Raw genomic sequence first — 17,531 nt, 5'->3', positions numbered from 1 at the left:
AATATAAAAAATGAAATAAATGAATAAATAGTGCTTTAGTGATTTTGAGAGAAAAAGGCTTTATGCCAACAAAGGGGGGGGGGGGCTTTTGCACAATTTCGGTTTAGGGCTTTAGCAAACAAATGGTGCTGCCAGCAATGTCTTGGGGTGTGTGTGAAATGCCCAACTCCATTGTTGTCAGTTTTGATGACAATAAAGGTGTCTATGCCAGCAACCGGTATGGGGGCAAATTAAAAATTGGGGTTTTTTGTTCCAATCCTGCAAGCCCCCAAGGATTTATTTGTGCCACTCCCTTTTTGTTCACCTGGGGTTTTCCCTCCTCTGGGGTAATTGTACAGGGTTTTGATGATGCAACGGGTGCTTCCCAACTAGGAGAGGCTCATGTGAAGTTTGGTCCCGATCCTGTGAACCGTCAAGGTTTTATAGCCGCCACCCCCTTTTTGTTGCACCTGGGGTTTTCCCTCCTCTGGGGTAATTGTACAGGGTTTTGATGGTGCATCGGGTACCTCCCAACTAGGGGAGGCTGTGTGTGAAGCTTGGTCCCGATCCTGTAAACTTCCAGTGCTTTAGAGCTGTCACTCCCTCATTGGGGTGATGATGAAAGTGTTGAATTAAGCCCTTGTACTTCCCCCTACACCCCTCCCCTATCCAGGTTAGAACAGGTTGCTGCAATGTGGTCAATGGGTCTAACAGCGTCACTGCTCTGGTGGGTGGACTGCAGCGGGACAGAGGGCGATGACTCAGATTATGCACAGTAGCTTAATAAGCTACTCACAGTAGCTTATTAGCCTGGTTGTATGGCAGGGCATTGTGGACTATTTAAAAAATAAGCTATTGTGAGTAGTTTATTAAGCCACCATGGCTTAAAGTGACGTCCGAACACAGCCTCAGACAGAAAAGTATGCTGTTTGCTTAAGCTTTAAAATTACACTTGTATATAGAGTAAGGAGAAGAGGAACTATGGTTGTAATATCATATATAAGACAGGGGTGGGCAACCTATGACCCTAGAGCCATGCAGCTCTCATCCTAATTTTAAATGCTCTTTGCATGCTATCAGTTCAGACTTCTGGCAAGTGTGATCTGTCCCTTCCCTGGTAGCCTGCTGTGTGGGAAGGAAGAGAGAGAGAGAGAAAAGGGCTGATCCACCCACTTTCGGTTCTGACTGTGCTGGCTTTGGCTTCACTCACTGCTGATAATGCAGCCCCTGACAGATTACCCAAGAGGGAATGTGACCTTCGGCAGAAAAAAGGTTGCCCACTCTAATATAAGGTAACTGTACAAGGAAGAAAACAAACTGACTGAGTTAAATGAAGTAGGAATATGTAGCGGGGAGTTGAGATCTGTGGCCTGGGTAATCATGCCAGTAAAGTTTGGCCTCACAAGATAGCACTGTCTTCCAGGAAGTCCCCACCTTTAGAAGCACTGATGTAAGAAGACCAGAAAAACACTCCTGAAATCCTTGATGAATGGTAGCTGTGCTAACAAACACCACACTGCAAAGCAGCAACCAGGCCCGGCAGTTGCTGTTCTTCAAATTTTTTGAAAGTAGTAGATTTGACTAGTTTAAGGTGCAATCCTATGCATGTTTAGACAGAAAAAAATCATGCTGGTGGGGAATGCTCAGAGCTGTAGGGCTTTTTTCTGCCTAAGCATGCATGCTAAGTAAGATTGCACTCTTAAGTACGATTCATTAAAGCATATTATACAGGAGCAGACTCTGGATTTTTCCTTCATGTCTATGTATATGTGTAATATTTCTGCACAGGTTTTATTTTTGTAACTTTTATGTGTGATATTTTTGCACAACAGTTTTATTCCTGTTGTTCCCCCCACCACCACGTTTTCAGCATCAGCTTAAAAAACATTATGGCTTAAGCATGATAATCTAATTGATTTTTGTATTCAAGTGCACATGCATCCAACAGGGCCAGGTCCGCAGACTGGGGGTCATCTTAGACTCCCAGCTGTCCATGGAGGCTCAGGTGTCAGCCATGAGCCAGGCAGCGCTGTACCAATTCCATCTGATAAGGTGGCTGCACCCCTACCTCCCTAACCATCTGCTCCCATCAGTAGTTCATGCCCTGGTCTCCTCTTTCCTAGACTACTGTAATGTGCTCTATGTGGGGTTACCCTTGAAGACGGTTCGAAAGTTGCAGCTGGTACAGAACACAGCAGCCTGCCTGATTAAAGGCAGCTGTTGGCAAGACCACATCATTCCAGTGCTGAAGGAGTTGCACTGGTTACCAATTGTTTTCCAGGCCCAGTTCAAGGTGTTGGCATTGACCTTTAAAACCCTATATTGTTCTGGCCCAGTCTATCTTAAGGAGAGCCTCCAACAACACCAGGGATGCTGCTCAATGAGATAGGCCTCGGAAGGCCTTTTGTCTGTCCCATCAGCCAGGACAGCTAGGTTGGTGAGGACTAGGGAGAGAGCCTTTTCTGTGGTAGCCCCCACTCTGTGGAATTCCCTCCCTAGTGACCTCCGCCATGCCCCCTCTTTGATGAGCTTTTGCCAGGCTTTGAAAACCTGGCTGTTGAGGTGGGCTTTTGGGGTGGGTTAGAGTTTTTTAGAGCAATGTTGTTTTGTTCAGTTGATTATGTAAATTTGTTGTATTTTCGTGTTATTTGTATTGTACGCCACCTAGAGTGGCCGGGTAGCTGGCCAGATGGGAGGCTAATCAGTCAGTCAATCAAGCAAACAAACAAACAAAGAAAGAAAGAAACAAATAAATGGTGATTGCTACAGCACTATTCATAAGTAGCAATCTCACATAGGTGCAACACTGAAAGTTCTATTTTACTAGACTTTGTGTGCTTTCATTGTACAATTACCCTGCCTCATACTCAGACTTTTTCAGGAGGTCAAGATGTGTTGCCTTCCATTTGTAACCCGCCTGTAGGTTCCCAGAGCTTCTTCCATCTCCCCCCAACCCTCACCCCCAATCTGTTAAGGAGGGAAATATGGAATAACTACAGTGCCTTTTGATTGTTAGCACTAGGAGCCATTTGTGTGGAAACACCCTCCATGTTATGGTCTAGAATAATTGTACCTTTATCTTCATCTTATATGAAAAATGTAAACTTTGTATCAAAGTAAAAGAGAAAAAAGAATGTTTGTATACATGGAAAGTGCTTTTCTCACACAGCTCCATAACTACAACCAGCTCCCATACACTTGGGGTTGAAGCCACTCTAAATTAGTGATACTTTAGTCCCACTACAATCAGTGGAACTTTAGCTAGTCATGACTAACTTCAATCAATCTGTATTTACAGTCAACAGACCATTACTACATCATTTTGAATATACATGTATTAATGAAATACATGTTAGTAAAATAGATGGGTACAAAATTTGTAAAAAACTGAACAGTAAACATGTCTCCACGAGGAGTATAATCAAACAATCACAAGTGGTCTAGTGAGGATAACCAGGTTCAGGAGTTTAGCCACTTGCTCAGTAATTAACTTGTTGATGCCCTGGAGCAAAATAATCATCAGGGATTCAAAAGAGTGGCATGGGAAAAACTGCTCAATACGTCACGATGAAGACTGTAACAAACAGTTTATTGACCAGTTGCGAATGGGTGGAAGTGGGAAGCCCTTCCATGCAGTTTGAAACATAATTATACCTTGCCCTTGATCTGTAGTAGTAATCTTCATAGCTGTGACTGTACTTGCACCCCCACCTGTCCCTGAAATTAATAGGTGCCCTTGTGCAATCAGCTGCTTAATTTTTATGTTTGCATAGCAAGATCTCTGTCTTGTGAGACAGAACATAAGCATTTCTTGAAGAACTGGGAACCTAAAATCTGAGCAAGTGTCTAGAATACTGGTTTTGAACCCAGGAGACTCTGATTAATATTTTCAGTTCGTCAATGCAGGTGCCTTTGGCAAGTTCATTTCTTAGAATTTTCACTGATGATTTTAAAAAAATGTTCCAACTCCTGGAGTTGCTATCAGGGTAAATGAGATAATGACTACAAAGCTCTTTCTAGATTAAAATATATTGTGTACTGATTAATAGAGTGTACAGTTGCAATGAGACTTGCTGCTTGTGTTCCTTCCTCTCTTTCTTAGCCCAAACATGCTTGGCTCATTCCTGACACTGAGAATATGCTGTCACCCAAAAGAGTGGGTGGATGGATGCTAATTAATAATCACATTTTAAATTCAGCTTTGGCTACTCCTACTTGCTATCAGATGAGTCAACAGGGAAAAATAATAGACTTTCTGATACACAATAAAAACAGAATATTCAGGATGGAGGCTATTATCACTTCCTGAAGAATAAGTACGATGAATCAAAAACACAGGTAATTAGCTCAATCTGGCAATTATAAGCATGTCAACAGTGATCTGATTGCTCATGGAACAACTGGAAACTGAGGAAGACATTTCTGAGGTCTCTAGAAAGGGAAGTGACACCATCCATAAAGTATGCTTTTTGTATACAGTCTGCGACAAATTTATTTGCCAGGGACTGGTCCTGCTCCACATGAAGAACACTCTTTTGTTCCCATAGTCAGAGGAGAGGAAGAAAGGGAGAAAGAGACGTACGCATGAGCTTGTGTGTCTGTGTTTCTTCCTTGGAAAAACTTATCCTTCAGTGTGTGTTCTCTGGCATGTGCAGAGGACATCCAAGAGAGGAGTGGTCAGTGGTGACCACAAATTATGGCAAGCCAATAATGTGTGGCTCTCTGATTTTACATATGTCTGCAGATCATGCTGTCAGTTTCCAGTGGTGAGGAATCGCCCTCATTCCCCAGTCTGGGAGATACTGGTTTTAGACCAGCGATGCCCAATGCATTTTCCAGTCACATAAGTAATTAGCCTGCTGTTCAGCCTCCTCCTGTCTGATGCTGTTTATTGTCCTTCACTGATTCCTACGTGGTGGATGTGAAATCTTATGGGAGCAGGAGATACCCCAGCAACCACTTGAGATGCCTAAGCAGAGCTTTGCCTTGGTGCAGCCTCCAGGAGCACTAAGAAGAACAAGTTTCCCTTGGACACAATTATAGGGAAGAGAGAGCATGCTTATTTGGGAGTGGGATGGAATACAAATAGGTTCTTCTCTCCCAACCTTTTGGAAGCCCACATCATTACATGCTCATGCTAATGGAGAGTATGAGATATTAATCTGTGTCTCACACAATTTGTTTAATCACCCATGCCATTAGGAGAATTACCATATATGTTTATACAAATGGTTCAACCCATTACTTGGGACTGGGGTTTTATTCAATGCCTTTCACTTCGGAAGGCAATGTTTCAGTGGGCCAAGGTTGTATGAGAAAGTGACCCCAGTATGTACGCCATGTTGCTTTGTGTTCTTTAAAATTCTGCAAGCCGAAACCTTTCACCTCAACAGTATGTACTCACAGCTTGAGGCCTTCAGCCTGTCTGTGTATGAGGTAGGCCTGGTTAGAAACTCTGATTCTACCAAACATTCTCAAAATTTGGGGCATTAATTCGAGTAGAAATCTTTTGGAAGATCAGTCAGACCAACCTTTATTTCTGTTTGGGAATTCCTGGCGCTCTCACTGTTTCTATTGGCACAATATGGTGCCTGAGAGCACAACGAACCACAAAGTGAAACCTAGCAGCAGCTAGCTTTGCCTGGTTGCCTAGTCAACACAACACAATGTCTGAGCTGTGCTCACCGCAACTGCTTTTGCCTGATAAAGAGGCAAGGGGTTTTTTTGGCTGTGAAAGAACAAGTGAGTGATTTAGGCTGCTGAAGAATGTGAGCTCCAAGAATATTTATTTGGGACTCAATGAAATTTATTTCTGAGTAAATGAGTTTATGTGTACCGGTTTTGGCCATTAGCACAATGTTCATTTTTTAAAAAATGGGAATGGGAAAGAGACAGCATTCCATATGTTGCTGCCACACCCCAGTAGATCACATATACAGAGGTGTATGCTTCATTGCACATTGCAGTGAATACATAATAAATCTATACAATATCTGCAGTTTCACTGAAAATGTGCAAACTTTTTCTTTAATGGTTGTTTGGGAGAAGTAGCTAGGAAAAAGAAACCAAATGCACAGTTACAAGGTGGGGGATACGTGGCTCAACCACACTACAAGCGAGAAGGATCTTGGAATTGTTGTCGACCACAAGCTGAATATGAGCCAACAATGTGATGTGGCTGCAAAAAGGGCAAATGCTATTTTGGGCTGCATTAATAGAAGCATAGCTTCCAAATCCTGGGAAGTATTAGTTCCCCTCTACTCAGCACTGGTTAGGCCCCATCTGGAGTACTGTGTCCAGTTCTGGCACCACACTTTAAGAAGGATGCAGACAAACTGGAGAGGGTTCAGAGGAGGGCAACAAAGATGATCAGGGAAACAAAGCCGTATGAAGAGAGACTGGAAGAACTGGGCATGTTTAGCCTTGAGAAGTCTGAGGGGAGATATGATAGTGCTCTTCAAGTACTTGAAAGGTTGTCACAGAGAAGAAGGCCAGGATATCTTCTTGATCATCCCAGAGTGCAGGACACGGAATAATGGGCTCAAGTGACAGGAAGCCAGATTCCGGCTGAACATCAGGAAAAACTTCCTGACTGTAAGAGCAATACGCCAATGGAACCAATTACCTGGGGAGGTGGTGGGCTCTCCCACACTGGAGGCCTTCAAGACGAGGCTGGACAGCCATTTGTCAGGGATGCTCTGACTTGGATTCCTGCATTGAGCAGGGGGTTGGACTCGATGGCCTTGTAGGCCCCTTCCAACCCTACTATTCTATGATTCTAAGACTCCACTACTGCGTTCATTAGAGGTTCTGCTGTTTAAGAAGTATGTTAAGGCAGAGTGGCCTTCCTTGTGGGGTATGTTGGTGTATAAAGAAGTAACATTGAAGGTTACGATGATGTATTATTGTTAAAACAACGTTCTTGATTTAGTTTTTCAATCTTCATAAGGAAATCTGTGGTGACCTTAATATATGAAGGAGGTTTATGGACTAGTGGTTGAATTATGGAGGCAATATATAGTGAAATTATTTCAGTAACAGTATTGTTGTATGAAACAATAGGCCTTCCTGGGCTTTATTCTTTTATGGATCTTTTGATAGCATGTAAAATCTTCCTGCTGTAGGGGTGGGGTTAATTAAAAGATCAGCAATTTTTCTGTCCAGTAAGTTTTTATGCAGGAATTTACTGATGAAGTTGCCAATTCTTTTTTTTATTTAGGTCAGCTGTGATAATCATGATCAAGGAGTTTGTATGTACTGCTGTCATTTAGTTATCTCAGACCTTCAGAAATATAATCCTCATTCTTCATCACAACAGCTCCCTCCTTATCAGCGGGTTTTATGACTATGTCTTTTCTAATTCGAAGCTGGTTAAGGGCCTCTCTTTCTTGTTAGATTGTAAAACACATGTCCATATATATGTATGTATGTGTGTGTGTGTGTGTGTGTGTGTATATATATATATATACACACACACACATACATATACACATATATACATACATACATACATACATACATACTGATAAAAAATCAAGGACTCTGTGCATGTGCAAGGACTTGTAGAACAGGGAGAAAAATGCTCAGAGTATGTTTGCAGAATGCAGGGTAAAGAGGTGTGGCTAGCTCGTGCTTCATCTCATCAATTTGGGTAAAAATGTTTAGCATTTTTACTCCTGTGAGGGTATTTAAAGAGAACAGTACATGACATGTTCTCTTACCATGCTTAAATATTGGGGCAGGGGGACAAAGGCAGGGAAATCCCCTTATCCCTGTTTGAGAACAGCTGGGGGCTTAAAGGGATCCAGTAAAACAAGTTTCCCTCAGTATTTCAGGTTTAAAAAATAGTGCTGCATTGAACAACACACTGTGAATAACAAGTCTGCTTTATTCTTTGGAAGGGTATTTGACTCTGCATAATGTCAAGCTGCAGGATGAACAATCTGTCCACTCTGTTAAAAGTGTATTATTTCCACCCCACCCCATCTATTCAATTGCTCCCACCCCACCCCACCCCACCTATTCAGGAGGAAGACCGGCTATTTTTATTTTCCAAAAATGCATTTAACAGAAAGTTTGCCACTTGACTATCAGAGTTTTGTTTCTCAAATTCTCCTCCACAAGAGAAATAACGAGAATCTAAAAAGCACATTTTGAGGCAAGAGAAACATTTTGCAAATTTGCCTTTATCATTTCGAACTAGGCCTAGTATCAGACCCTATGGCAGTTTGTTCCAAGTGGCTTCATTAAAGGAAATAAGAACACAGAGAGCATTTCTACAGGAGGCTTTTTTTTGCATATTCGTGATTGGTCATTCACGGAAATTTGCGGGTCCTTTACACGACGTCCTCAACCTCCAGGGTGTCCCCTATGCTTTCTGACCTTTATTCTGTTTTTTAAAAGATTTGAGATAACCAGATAAGGGATGTTAAACTGATATATTGGCTGTGTGTAATTGTGTGGTTCTGTTATAACCACAGTGCCACCTAGTGCCTGTAAAATGAAACATATAGCACTTGCAGAGAAAGGAATTCCCCAGTTCAAAGCATGTGTCCGCCTGTGTAAAAGAGCCATTCTTAATCCTGCAAATAATCTGGAAGCAGAAGCCCTGGTAAGGATGTGGGATTTTACCCTCGTGTGGTGAAGCTCAGAGTCAAGGAGCATAGCCTGTAACCTTTTACTTCCAGACAGCGACCCAGCTCTGATTTCCATGGATTGCCTTCTGTGATTTTATCCATCTTACTTTGTTGCTTGTATTGCATACCATCACTTGTGTCTCTGGTGGACACCTATAATTTCACCTTAACTCTGCAAATATAATCAAACCCAGTGGACTCTGACATTATTTGGATAATATACCTCATAGCACATAATAAATGCTTCATATTTCAGACCCCACAGGTCCAGTGTGCCTTTCCTTTTGAAATTATAATTCAGAATTTAAATAGTTGAACAACAACAAAAACAACAAGAGAAAAATCCCTCAAAAGTAAGAGAGATCAATGTGAGCTTGTGTGTCTATGTAAACAGAAATGCAAGCAGGAAAAGAGAAGTTAACGGGGAATTTATTCTATTTTGATTCCTTACTTACTAAATGTTTGGCCAATTCATTCTTCTCACTTCCCTTTTCTTGTTTGTATTTTTAGTGAGAAGAATGAATTGTCTAAACATCTAAATACGAATCAAAATAGAATAAACTCCTTTCCTTGGTAACTTCTCTTTTCCTGTTTGTATTTTTCTTTACACAAACACACACACACGGAAAGGGCTAGAAAACCATCTTGGGGAAATGCTTAAAATCTGTATGATCCAGAAGTGTGAGAAACCAAATCCACACAGCAGGGCCTTAGTGACCTGAAGAATGGCAAACAGGACACACACTGTGGGCTTTAGGTAGTCTGTGTTTGTGTGTGTTATTGCTGAAACAGATTTTGACTGGCATTCTGTTATGTACATACATATTCAGTGTTATTACACTGTTGACAGTATGGTTGTGAACTGTATTATTGGGCTTTGTGGTTTTTCTGTGTTTTATGTGTTATTAGCTAGGAGTGATGCTTACATTTCCAAAGTTATGGCAACACAGTTTGTTGATGTATTCTTGAATAGGAAAAGAACTTAAAATATAACATTTGAGCTTGATGATAATACTCTCAGAAACAGATAGGCAGAGTATTTTGGGGGTGGGGAGAAACTTCATCTAAAATATGAAGGTAACCTTGGCATAGAAGCCTGGAAAGGATATATAATACATTGGAGCAAAGGTGCATTTTCTTCCTTTCTTTTTTCTGCCTAGCTTTCTCCCCTATATATATGTATGTATTATTATATTTCTATACTGCTCAATAGCCATATGCTCTCGGGGTGGTTCACAAAACCAAACCTGAACCCATAAATTACAATAATGTAATAATAAAATATAATATAAATTAAGTTTAAAATGAAAGAAAACCAAAGTAACAGCCAGGGTAAAGCCATCAGCAGTGCAAAGATCTAAAAACACACTAACATAATGTTTAAAACTGAAGGGCTAAAAAGCTTGGGAAAATAAAGTTTTCACCTGGTGCCGAAAAGACCACAATGTGGGTGAGCCTCTCTGGGGAGGGCATTCCAGAACTGGGGTGCCACTGCTGAAAAGGCCCAGTGCGAGGTGATGGTTATTTTATATTTTCCCCCTTTCTCAGATTACAGGGCTGTGGGTTTAGATGTGTTGCATTTCAATTGCCAGCAGCCTACATATCAATGGAAAGGCTGCTTCTGCAGGCTGGCATCTTTACCATCTGATACCTACCTACCTACCTAAACAGAGAGTCTTGAATCAGAATGTCCAGAAGCCAGTTTCTACTGTAGCACCTTACCTCCTGCATTACCAGTGTGCTGACCCCTTAGCGGACCAGGTAGATAAGGCTCTATGGATCAATGGCACCCACTAGGCTGCAGTTCCAGCATGAAGACTGTCAACTGATCACACAGTCAGCTGACTCCACAAGCCAATTGGAATACAACAGACTTTGTAAAGTTGTTACATCCAAGGCAGCTCCTCAGCTCTGTAGCTTGTCCCACTGAGTATCCCACTGCTCTGCTGAGTGACCCTCAGACTGTCTTTGATCATGGCATCTGCCTCTGGTCCTTGGGGCCTTGATCCTGACAGCATCACCCAGCCTGAGTTCACGATCTGCAGCTTCTTCTATACCCACCTTTATTCTGTACCCTCCTTCTGGGTAAAGAAGCCTGGACTGTATCACCAACTGCCAGGGGCCAGAAGAAGCTGCTGCCCACACTACATACCAACACCTCTCCCTAATAAGATTGTGCCTTTGTATCAGTTGGATTTATATACACAGTCATACAGAATTAACCTTGAATGACATTTCAACAAATAATTCTTAACTTGATACAGTATTATTCTAGGAATATAGTGCCAGATAATGAAATAGACAATATTAACTTAAATCAAGGAGAGCCATGAATTTCATAATGTTATACCTATTCAAAAAACTTAAAGAGAATGAGTCCATCTAGATACAAAGGAACTCCCCCCCACACACAAACTCACATTGCCAAAATCACCCTTTTCAGAATTTGATGTGTTAGTTTAATAATTAGAATTTCCCCAAAATTGTCTCTGTTGTCCATGTATTGAAAGTTTTCAAATATTTAATCATTATTACTTTTGCTGTTTATTACTACTTCTCTAAGAGTGCAATCTTATACATGGCTGCTCAAAAGTAAGTTCCACAGAGTTCAGTGAGACCTACTCCCAAGTAAGTGTGTATAGGCTTGCCAAAGAGTGCAGTCCTATCCATCAGTTATGTCCAGTGGTGGCTTTGCCTTAGTAGAAAGCATGTCCATATTTGCTGATCTCCTCTACACACTTACACCCGTATCTCAGCAGGCATGGAGAAGGAATTTAATCCTTTTCTCCAGTGCTGTGGTCCTGAGGAAAAACCCTCTTTGGAAGCTGGTATTTGCTTTAGGGAGAAATCCTGTGCTAAGTGGATATATTACAACCTTGCATCCTCCTACTGTACAGAGATTGGCATGCCTAAACCCATTGAAATCAATAGTGGCTAAGGATGCCTAACTCTGCAAAGGATCAGGCTATAAGTCTCACTGCACAAAAAGGATGGGCTATTATGCCAGATAATTCCCGTCTCCATGGAAACCTAACTGTGGAACAAAGGCTTTTAGTTTTAAGGCATTAATTAAAAAAGGGCCAGACACTGAGCATTCTACATGGGGCTTTTATTCCATGGTTGTGACTGGCTCACATGGAAGTTTGCAGGGCATTTACACAATGTCATCAATCTCCAGGACATCTCCTGTGCTTTCCCCCCCTTTATCCCACTTTCAAAAAGATCAGAGATAAGCTGTAATAAACCTTAATGGCACCATATTGGCAATGCTGCCGTTGTGTTATAAATCAGCCAGTAGATGGCAGTGTTTCATTGAACATATAGAGCATTGCCAAGAAGGGAAGTTTTCAATTCCCAATCACGTGTTCGCCATCTAAAGGAGTCCATTGGAAACCCAGAAAGTCTCAGGAAGAAGAAAGTTTGGTGAGGGTGCAGGGCATTTGCTTAATGCAGAGATGCTCCCAGATTGCCCAGCCCCAGCTGCTTTGCACAGCATTGTGTCTTAGCTGTTGTAGCACAAGTGGCAGCTTGCATTCTTGCAACAGCTACAGATGGCTTGAAATAGGATTGGATTTAAAAGCACTTGCTACTTGATTAATGTGGGCAACTGCATGATGGAGTTTAGCTGGATGCAGTTAATTGATTATTCTGGAGGAGAAGTATGACTGCTTTTGTACCAGGTATCTTTCACAAGGGTGATGTAAAAATAACTGTGATATTTACAAGCCAAAATAAAATACTCTCAGTGATTCTATGGGATTTGAGCCAGGTCACAAGTGTTTCTTTGCGAGAGTTAAGATGGCTGCTGCCAAACCACGCTCTTGTCTGATTGGATTGGCAATGTATTCTTGTTTTATCCTAGGGTAGCCCAGTTTGCTGATCTCACATGTTCACAAAGTATTATTGTTATTATTATTCCTCACCTTTTTTTCTTCCAAGGAACCCGGGGTGGCTGGCATAATCCTCTTCCTCTCCATTGTATCTTCACATCTCCAAAAGTGAAATTTGTTTTAAAATGACAAGATTTATTAACAATCAAACCATACATGTAATAGCAACTGTTTTTTTATTAATTATTGGAAGGAACTAAAATACTGTAGTATCATCTTTTTTCTCCAGCAATTAAAAGATGCTGTTATCCAACTGAGAGCCTGCTCTTCTTCTTTTCCAGGGTTACAATAGACCACGTCTACCCTCTGCTGGGGAGTCACATCTATAGCAATAACTTGACACACTCCGAGCCAAATGAGACATGACAGATAAATGTGTCTTTATCAACCATGCCAGGGTTTAACAAAATTAATAACAGGCAGTATCCCGCCCCCCCCCCCCACCGCCCAACCTTATTTTCATCAGGACAGCAGTGTGCAGGGAGGGTGGTTTAACTTTAACCCTTTTCCTCCCCAGCTATGATCCTGATGAAAATTGCTTTCAGCCCCCAACAAGCACCAATGGTAATGGGAGTTTCCCTTTGGGGGTTAATAGCAGATGGTGAGGGGACTTTCATTGGAATCACAGTGTGGGAAGAAAGGGCTAAACCTCACTTCCCTGCATGCTGTAGTCCTGATGACATTTGGGCCCTTCCCACCTGCTTTTTTAAAAAAATAAAAACCTCACATGGTTGATACAAAATTCATTTAGGATGCCATCCTATGCGTGTTTAGACAGAGAAAAGGACTTTTCTTTGTCTAAACATGCATAGGACTGCACCCTTAGTGTCACAAATAGTTTGGCCCTCACAGAGCATTGAGGATCTGGCCTAAATGAAAAGAAAATATTGAGGATGAAGTCTTCCTATGGGTTTTCCCCCCTAACCATTACATTTCCCCAAAGTGGTTCCTTTTTCACACACTGGTAAATGTAGAGATGTCTATGAGCAGAAATACACAGCAGCCCACACTTATCACTGTGCTTAGGACATTATCGGTGAATTGGCCAGTACAGAAATGACATCTGATTTGATTGGTAAGTGTGAATATCATGCATGCATCCAACATAACATACTCCCCAATTCTGTCTTTACACCTTTGTTTTAGGTTAAAGAATGATGGAAATGGGAGGGGGATCATGCATATGATAAATACTGCCCAGTTCAAACATCATAAATTACAAGTGGGCACATGCATGCACACACCCCCTTCTGAACCGGCCCATAGTTTGTTTCCAAAATACAGAAGGGACATGTTGCTACAGCACCAAAAATGAGCAATATAATACTGATTAGATAGGCAGAAATCATGTGAAACTGGGGTAGAGTTAGGGTGGCACGATTGCACCCTGGAGATATTGAATGCCTGTCAAAGTGTTCCAAAGCAGTGTGAGTGTGTACAACAGCTGATCTTTCCCCCCATCTAGTCCTTCCCATAGCAATCAGTATTCAGGCAGGCAGGACAGTAGGCAAGAGAACCAACTGCATTGGGACATTTAAAGGGGCAGGTAGGATCTCCAGGTTGCAATTTGGCAGCCCACTCAAAACAAATTATTAGTAGTGGTTTCCTTGGGGATTCATCAAGCTGTTGGGCAAACAGCCAGCTAATTCCTTAAGGGAGCCAGCTACCCTCATCCAAAGTTCTGAAAAATCAGGACTGCTTCAAGCAAGAAATCTAAAGCCTCAGTCTTGTTGAGGTGGTGCACCTGTGTCTGGGTTGTACAACCAGACTGGAGGTGGGGGGCTCCAATGATTGAATGTGTCTCCACATATTTAAAAAAATCCCTCCACATAGAAAACTAGATTTCAAGAAAAGGCTTCTAATTAACTTAGCCTTCTCCAAGAAGTGCTGTTTTTATGTGGATGGAACTGTTGTTGTTTTTTTAATAGGGAAGCTTCATGGGATTCCACCTCCCTCACCACCTGAAGTAGTACAGCCCAGACAAAGGTTTTCCCACTTAAGTGAGAACTAGCTTTACAGAAAATGTGTGTGACTTCTTAGAGATAAATGAAACTACTAGCACTGTACATGGTACTGGACTGCTGAATGGGAGAAACAGACCAAAAAACCTTTCTCCTGATTGTCTTACTTGGTGGGTTTTCATTTGTCCTCTCCATTCTATTCCTCTCATGATTCTCCAGGAATGTACAGCTCACATAACAAGGTATGTGTAACAGCCAAAAAAATAAAATAAAATCCAGCCAATATAAACACAAAGCACTTTGCTTAACGGGCTTAGCTCATCAGAGTTCTATCTGGCTACATGGCATTGGTTGTTTTAGAGGGCAAGGACTCTCATTGGTTGTTTTAGAGGGCAGGCTAGATGGATTAATGATTTGAGCTGGCAGTCGGCACATATCCACCAACAGGAGACATCCAATGTCTTCATTTCATAAAACCTCTTGTGTCTGAAACACAGCACAATAGCACATGTACAGAACTAATGTTACTTGTTAGAAATTATAGTGAAGAAATCAGCATCACCACTCAGGATTTCTGGGGTCTAATGGAAGGGGACTTACTGTTGAGTAAATGGAGCACTTATTGCACATATGAACGTAATTGTTAAGTGAGCAAGTAGATGGCCATGTCAAGAAGGACTGGAGGTTGTTGTTGTGAGACTCCTTGAGGCTTGGGGTCAGGAGGCTACATAGGAGCAAGAAAATGCATACCTATGTCTGGTCCAGGATGTAATTGGCCTTGCCCGGGTGTATTGGCGCCAGGAACATAACCAAGTCACCTGCAGTGTTAGAGGGGCCTACAGATCCATAAGGCTTGCTTAAGTTCATTATTAGTTCAATGTTGTTGTTGTTGTTCAGTCGTTCAGTCGTGTCTGACCCTTCGTGACCCCATGGACCATAGCACGCCAGGCCTTCCTGTCCTGCGCTCTCTCCCGGAGCGTACTCAAGTTCATATTCATTGCATCGGTGATGCCATCTAGCCATCTCATCCTCTGCCGTCCCCTTCTCCTTTTGCCTTCAGTCTTTCCCAGCATCAGGGTCTTTTCCAGAAGGTTTTCTCTTTGCATTAGGTGGTCAAAATATTTGAGCTTCAGCTTCAGTATCTGTCCTTCCAATGAGCACTCAGGCTTGATTTCCTTTAGGATGGACTGATTTGACCTCCTTGCAGTCCAGGGGACTCCTAAGAGTCTTCTCCAGCACCACAGTTTGAAAGCATCAATTCTTCGGCGCTCAGCCTTCCTTATAGTCCAGCTCTCACAGCCATACGTTACTACTGGGAAAACCATAGCTTTGATTAGACGGACCTTTGTCGGCAAGGTGATGTCTCTGCTTCTTACTATGCTGTCTAGGTTTGCCATAGCTTTCCTCCCAAGGAGCAAGCGTCTTTTAATTTCATGGCTACAGTCACCATATGCGGTGATCTTGGAGCCCAAGAAAATAAAATCTGTCACAGCTTCCATTTCTTCCCCTTCTATATGCCAAGAAGTGATGGGGCCAGATGCTATGATCTTAGTTTTTTTAATGTTGAGTTTCAAACCAGCTTTTGCACTTTCCTCTTTCACCCTCAACAAGAGGCTCTTTAGATCCTCTTCGCTTTCTGCCATTAGGGTGGTCTCGTCTGCATATCGGAGGTTGTTGATAATTCTCCCGGCAATCTTAATTCTGACCTGTGATTCATCCAACCCGGCATTTCTCATGATGTATCTGCAAATAAGTTAAATAAGCAGGGTGACAATATGCAGCCTTGTCGTACTCCTTTCCCAATTTTGAACCAATCGGTTGTTCCATGTCTGGTTCTTACTGTTGCTTCTTGACCCTCATACAGGCTTCTCAGGAGACAGGTAAGGTGGTCTGGTACTCCCATCACTTTAAGAATTTGTCACAGTTTGTTGTGATCCATACAATCAAAGGCCTTAGCGTAGTCAATGAAGCAGAAATAGACGCTTTTCTGGAATTCTCTTGCTTTCTCCATGATCCTGCGAATGTTGGCGATTTGATCTCTAGTTCCTCTGCCTCTTCGAAACCCAGCTTGTACTTCTGGTAGTTCTCGGTTCGCATACTGCTGAAGCCTAGCTTGTAGGATTTTGAGCATCATCTTGCTGGCATGTGAAATGAGCGCAATTGTGCGGTAGTTTGAACACTCTTTGGCGTTGCCCTTCTTTGGAATTGGAATGTAAACTGGCATTTTCCAGTCTTGCGGCCACTGTTGAGTGTTCCAAATTTGTTGGCATATTGAGTGCAGCACTTTAACAGCATCATCTTTTAGGATTTTAAATAGCTCAGCTGGAATACTGTCATCTCCGCTAGCTTTGTTGTTACTAATGCTTCCTAAGGCCCACTTGACTTCACTCTCGAGGATGTCCGGCTCAAGTTCAGTGACCGCACTATCATGGCTATCAGGGACATTAAGATCGTTCCTGTATAGTTCTTCTGTGTATTCTTGCCACCTCTTCTTAATCTCATCTGCTTGTTAGGTCCCTGCCTTCTTTGTCCTTTATCATGCCCGTCTTTGCACAAAACGTTCCCTTGAGATCTCCGATTTTCTTGAAAAGATCTCTAGTCTTTCCCATTCTGTTGTTTTCCTCGATTTCTTTGCATTGTTCATTTAAGAAGGCCTTCTTGTCTCTCCTTGCTATTCTCTGGAACTCTGCATTCAGTTGGATATATCTTCCCCTTTCTCCCTTGCTTTTCGCTTCCCTTCTTTCCTCAGCTACTTGTCAAGCCTCATCAGACAGCCACTTGGCTTTCTTGCATTTCTTTTTCTTTGGGATGGATTGAGTTGCTGCCTCCTGAACAATGTTACGGACCTCCGTCCATAGTTCCTTAGGCACTCTGTCTATCAGGTCTAATCCCTTAAATCTATTCCTCACCTCCACTGTATATTCATAAGGGATATGATTTAGGTCATACCTGAATGATTTAGTGGTTTTCCCTACGTTCTTCAATTTAAGCCGAAATTTTGCAAGAAGCAGCTCATGATCTGAGCCACAGTCAACTCCAGGTCTTGTTTTTACTGACTGTATAGA

At 42.1% G+C, this 17,531-nt stretch overlaps 1 protein-coding gene across 1 annotated transcript in view; it reads left to right on the top strand.

Moving 5' to 3' along the window:
* Positions 1-1,049: 1,049 nt before the first annotated feature.
* The window catches only part of AHCY (adenosylhomocysteinase), a 74,543-nt gene continuing 58,061 nt past the window's right edge, over positions 1,050-17,531 (top strand). Inside the window, exon 1 of the mRNA XM_084853860.1 lies at positions 1,050-1,271. The gene's annotated coding sequence lies outside the window, so the exon portion shown is untranslated. The remainder of the gene's footprint in view (positions 1,272-17,531) is intronic.

This window comes from Heloderma suspectum, chromosome 4, assembly GCF_057233095.1.
Source record: "Heloderma suspectum isolate Gila_16-S chromosome 4, 16-S_ref, whole genome shotgun sequence".
In the NCBI taxonomy this organism is placed as follows: domain Eukaryota; kingdom Metazoa; phylum Chordata; class Lepidosauria; order Squamata; family Helodermatidae; genus Heloderma; species Heloderma suspectum.
This window is presented reverse-complemented; position numbering and strand designations above follow the sequence as displayed.